We start from the raw sequence: 6,000 nt of genomic DNA on the forward strand, positions 1-6,000 counted from the left end.
CCTGTGTACAATGTAAGCTATAGAATTATCTTGTTTTCTCTACTGTGTCTACTTTATACTTTTTGTCTTGCCATGTGATTAGAATCCCATCTATTTTATATCTAATCAATTGGGTTGTTAAGAACTGGTATTGTTGGCGTTGGTGTCTAATACTTTGTGGTATTTGTTTTAGAATTATAATTTCTTTACCCTTATATGTCAAAGTTTCTTCTCTTGATTTTTTATATACTTCATATCTAATCATTCGTTTTGAAAATCTGACATTTGAAGACCTCGCCAATCGATGTCTTCTTATGTAATTAGTGTGTACCCGGTAGATTTCGTCCATCTGTCTTTTATTTCTGACTTGTCTTTCTGTATTATTTCTGACACTATCTCTGCCATTTTTTCTCCCAGGTCTTCATCTTTTTCTTCTATTATATTTTGAAAGCGCAAGAAATACATTTTCCATTTCCAGCATCGCTATTGAGTCAGACAATTCCTTGTTTAGTTGGAAAGATTTTTGCTCCATTGTCTCCACTTTTATCTCTACTTGGTCCATTTTTGCTTCAATTTTTAAAATTCTTTGTTCATTTTCTGTTATTGATTGTTGGATATTCCCAATTTTATCATTCATATTTTTGATGTCCTCTTTTACTTCTCCTATTTCGTTTTTAATTTCTGCATGAAACATTTTCATTTCTTCATGATTATCCGCCATTTTTTCTTGTGTTTTTAATAGAGTTTCTTGAATCATCTGAAACATGTTTTGCAAAGCATTTCCGGCTTTTCTTTTTCTTTTCCTATCATATTGTCTATTGTTCTTTGCTGTAGTGGTGATGCCACTGTTATTGTAGGATTTGTAGTTGGTTTTTTTTCCTGTTTTCGCTATAGTGGTTATAGTTGACATTTTTAAAGCTCGTGTGAAGTTTTCCCACACTAACATATAAATATTGATCTTTAATTCTTGTTTTCTCTCTCCCCCTCTTTTTTTTTTTTTTTGGATATACTTATACTTATTTCTGTACCTTTTGTTTATTCAAAAACAGTTTTAGATACACACACCTTTACTTATATCTTATATACGTTTCAACTTACTCTAAATTTATCTATTATGTAAATATACACTATAATATAACACTATAATACTATAACAATATAATCAATTGTTACTTTGCAAATTATCAATTATTACTTTACAATATTTTTAATCAGTGTAGTTGTATTTAATTTACTTTTTTGTTTTTATATTCCGTAATTTATTTATTATTTATTATTTATTATTATTTATTTATTAATCAAATTTCTATACCGCCCTACTCCCGAAGGACTCAGGGCGGTGAACAGCCAAGATAAAATACAGATAATACAAATATTAAAAAATCCCTTAAAATTATTAAATATTTCGGCCAAAACACAGATTAAAACACCCAATTTGTAAAATCACGAATTAAAAAATTTAAAAATTTAAAAGATGGGAGTTAGGCCAGGCCAGCTTGCTGAAATTTAACCATACAATCATTAATTATAGAATTAATAGATATCATTTCTTACTTTACTGCTTAGTATATTACTGTATCTCACTTAATATCTTATTCGTTCATTAATTCCTTATAATCTATAACATTCCACTCTTTCAAACTCTATAAATTAACAATGCAATAATTAATTATAACTGTAATATGATCTTTTCCCCCTTACTTTACTGTTTGTATATATATATTTGTATATAAGAATATATATTTTCTTCTTCTTTTGTTGTTCTTTGTGGCTCCTTCCCTTCTCTAGTTTTGCTTCTGGTTGTAATTGTAATTGTTTTCTGTTGTGCTATTGCATCAGTCCTCTTTCAAGTCTTAGTCTTTCCCCTTAGCTCTGTCTATAAATTCTCGTCTTTCCTTTTTTTTAGTTTTTAGTTTTATATCTTCCTTTTACAATCACCAGTCACAATTTAAGTCCCACAAATTTTTCAAGATTAAGTTCCTTAATTTCTTCTTTACCTCTTAGAGTTGTTTAGTTTCTCTGATTTTTCGCCTTCTCCAGTTCTCTCCGTCTCCGGGTCTTAACTCTGTCGCTGTTCCTCCTCCGGTTCTGCTGTCTCCCTCTTTGGGATCCTCCTTCACTCACACTGGTCTCTTTTTCTGTCCCTGCTACACTTCCCTTTTAGTCCACCGCTGCTTGTTTGTCTGTCTCTTTTGCGCTCTCCTCACTCCATGCTTCTCCATGTTTTCCGATTTCCTTCTTCTGGGTCTATTTCGTCTGCCACTCGAAACTGCTTTCTTCACTCTGCTTCCTTCTATACAGCTGCCATCACTCCTATCTGCCTTGCAGGCCGACTTCCTCTCCACCAGTTTTAAAGGGGTTTGTCGATAGCGTGTCACCCAGGGGTTTCGGAACTTCCCCTTTTATTTCCCAATCTCTACGGGATCGAGAGTGCCCTAAAAGGGCTTCTGATACAGAGTTTCAGGACTTCCAGTGGTGATGTCATCGTGAAGAGAGGAGGAAATGGGGCGTCATTTCCGAAACCCAAAAAGTGAAAATATTTTAAAATGAGGAAAACACCATTTACACCATCTTCAGCATCATCATCAGCAACTTCTAGCCCATTGAGGCAGAGGACTTTGGATGTATGTTACAGCAAGAGAAGGTGAATGTGAAGCAGGTAGATTTAAAAGGGATGATACAAACCCTGCATGGTGACTTCAAGGAAAGAATAGGGAAAGTAGAATATAAATTAGAGAATGTTCAACAAATAATGGCAAATAGTGAACAACGCATGCAGAAAGTAGAAGAGAAAGTTGAACAAATGGAAAAAAGAGTGGATGAAGTTGATAACAGACTTATGTTAGGAGACAAAAATAAAGAAAAAACAATAATATCATTAGGGATGGATAGGGCTGATAGTTCCAGAATATTGAGGAAGAAAGGGGAGAAAATTTAGTGAGACACTGGCAGAGCTGCTGGCGGATGCCTTAGAGGTGACCAAAGAAAAAATTCTTGCAGAGATTGATGAAGTATTTAGAGTTAATACTAGATATGTGGCAAGAAACAGACTTCCCAGAGAGGTACATGTGAGATTTACAAAAAAAGCAATGAAAGCAGAGATTCTACAAAGAGCGAGATATGATCTTTTAAAATACAAAGGGAAAGAAATAGTAGTCTTAAAACAGATTCTGAGAAGAGTTAGAGAAATAAGGAAGGGATACCAATTACTGACAAAACAACTAATTAAAAATGGAGTGAATTTCAGACTTCTGGTCTGGTGCCGCGGCACTACAGTTGGGGAAATAGCGGGCTCTAATGAGCCCGCGAAAACCCCGACTGACAAACCACTGTCTGGTCGGTCTTTTGCAGGGATGTGTCGTTGGGTGATTTTATGAAGAAAGAAGGAACAGTTTGGACCTTTTACAATGGAAACTAACAAGCCTAGCAAAAAAAAAAAAGGTGTGGCATAGGAACAAAAGAGAGGAAGTTGATGCATTATAGGCATTATGAAAGCATTAAAATGACATACAGAATTTTTTAATTCAAACAGATGGATTTTAGTGGAACATTTATGGACAGATAGGAAAAGAAAGAAAGAAAGCAGATAAAATTAAATGTAATTAAATTAAAATGTAATGTAATGTTTAAAAGCCTAAAAGTATAAATGATTTTTGGATAAAAACAGGAGGGTTTTTGGAATAATAAAGATAGAAAATAAGAGATGGTAATTAAAATAGAGGATTGATGTATAGGTGGTTAAGAATAATAAAGAAGAGTATATACTAATGTGAGACAACTTTAAGAAAAATTATTGCTTGATGTAATATGTCTTAATTTTAATTTGTAAACAAATGTTAGATTGGTGAATATGATTGATTAACCATAATGAATGAAACCATAAGATACACAGACTTTAGCAACAAACTGTGATTTAATTTAATATATGCTGGAAATGATGATTATTATAAAATACATTGAGAATCAATTTGAAAGAGTATGTTGGGAAACTGACATGAAATAGATAATTATATTGCAAGGGAAAGTTAAAATAAGAGGTGATGGGCACCAACTAGATAAGAGTTTGAGACTTGGAGGAAATAAGTTGGAAACTAGTTAAAATGCTGGAAATTAGCCAAACAATTGCAGGAGAGTTGGCGGAGATTATGCTGGAAATCAGACAAACAAGAGTGGGAGCTTTGGAGGAGATTATCCTGGAAATCAGCCAAATATAAGAAGCTGGAAATCAGCCAAGTAATAGGAGGAAAGTTGGAGGAGATTATGCTGGAAATCAGCCTAACATAATATGCTGGAAATCAGCCAATAATGGTGGGAGGTTCGAAGGTGATTATGCTGTAAATCAGCCAAAAATAGTGTGTGCTCTGGAGGAGATTATGCTGGGAATCAGCCAAACATAATACGCTGGAAAACAGGCAAATTATAGAGGGAGGTATGGAGGAGATTATGCTGGAAATTAGTCTAAATAAAGCATGTTTTTGTGATAAACCTGTGTAACATGAAATGTGTAATAGATGATAAGCAGGACAAAATCAAAGACAAATTGATAAAGTTTAAGATATTAAGATTTGAGGAAAAGGGTCAAGAGACTAAGAAATATAGATAGAATTTTGCTTTATAAAGTGTAATAAAAATGGAGTTGTATTGAATTTGAAATTAAGATTTGTGGTGATAAAACTGTAAGGTAAATAATTAGAATAGGAGCTTAGAATATTGTTAAAAATCATTTTGACACTGATGGTAAAAGATATAATAAAGACAATGTGGAGAAGAACCAGATATAATCAGGATTGATACATAGATATAAAAATGAGCTAAATTTAAAACTAAAATTGTATTGATATAATGGACTTGTTTAGATGAAGATGCTAGAATCTATGTTAAAATTTGTTCTTTTTATGTTTTGAATTTTTACTTTTAAAAGATGTAATGGGAAATTGTGAATGGAGCTTGTTAAAGGAATGTAAGCATGGTAACCATCTATGACCCAATCGAGACTCTGTTCTTGAAAGTTATATTTTATGTTTATGTTTGAAAAAAATAAAAAAAAATATTTACAAAAAAAAATGGAGTGAATTTCAGATGGCTGATACTGGAGGGAATATTGGTGACTTGGATGGAGCAAAGACATAGATTGGATTCCATAGAAAAAGCAGAACAATTTTATGAGCACTACTTTGGACCACAAGAGGAAACAAGAATAAGAGGAAAAGAAGAGGACAAGCGACGAGAGGAAGCTACAGGAGAGAGGAATATGCAACAAAAAGAAGATGAAAGAGATTTGAAGAAAATAGCAAAAAGAGAAGAGGCAAAGTCAAAGAACCGAGAGAGATAAGAGCGACTAGAACGACAAAACCCATCGATAAATAAATTATGGAAGAAGAAATAAAATTAATGTCAATAAATAAATGGACTGAATTTGGCAATAAAAAGGAAATGATTTTCAATAAATTAGAAAAATTTAAATTAGACATAATCTGCTTGCAAGAAGTTCACATTAAAAAACAACATAATAAAATATTGGAATATCCCAAAATTGGGAAGTTATAAACTTCTCTATCACAACAAAAGAAGAGGGGAACGGATGTTGTCTTACCTGAACGTCCTTTCTTGGAGCGTTGCTGGAGAATCCAAATCTTGGGAGTTCCTCAGCTTGATTGCTAGATTGGGTGAATGTTTCTTTAAGAAACGTCTTTGGCCACTCCTCCCTTGCTTGGTTAAGCTCCAGTTCATTCACGAGGTCAAACAGAAGATGGTGCTGTCAACAACAAAACAATAAGAAAACACAACAGTCCTGGCCAGAAAAGCAGCCGAAGTGATGGGTTGGATTCTCCAGCAGCGCGCTGAGAAAGGATGTTCAGGTAAGACAACGTCCGTTCTCCAGCGCACTGCTTGGAGAATCCAAATCTTGGGATATACCCTGTCACTGTGTTTTTTTATTTACCAGCTGAGCTCTCATTTCTGGACAATCAGACTTTCCGTAGCTTGCCAAGAATCCTTATCAGTAAGCTAAACTGTGCATGT

At 33.7% G+C, this 6,000-nt stretch overlaps 1 long non-coding RNA gene across 1 annotated transcript in view; it reads right to left on the minus strand.

The window, feature by feature from the left end:
- LOC148112647 (uncharacterized) overlaps positions 1-5,675 on the minus strand; it is a 64,614-nt gene extending 58,939 nt beyond the window's left edge. The window contains exon 1 of the long non-coding RNA XR_015729231.1: positions 5,573-5,675. This is a non-coding gene — a long non-coding RNA (uncharacterized LOC148112647). The remainder of the gene's footprint in view (positions 1-5,572) is intronic.
- Positions 5,676-6,000: the final 325 nt, after the last annotated feature.

The sequence above is a fragment of the Pantherophis guttatus genome, chromosome 8 (assembly GCF_059756535.1).
Source record: "Pantherophis guttatus breed Tessera chromosome 8, ASM5975653v1, whole genome shotgun sequence".
NCBI lineage: Eukaryota > Metazoa > Chordata > Lepidosauria > Squamata > Colubridae > Pantherophis > Pantherophis guttatus.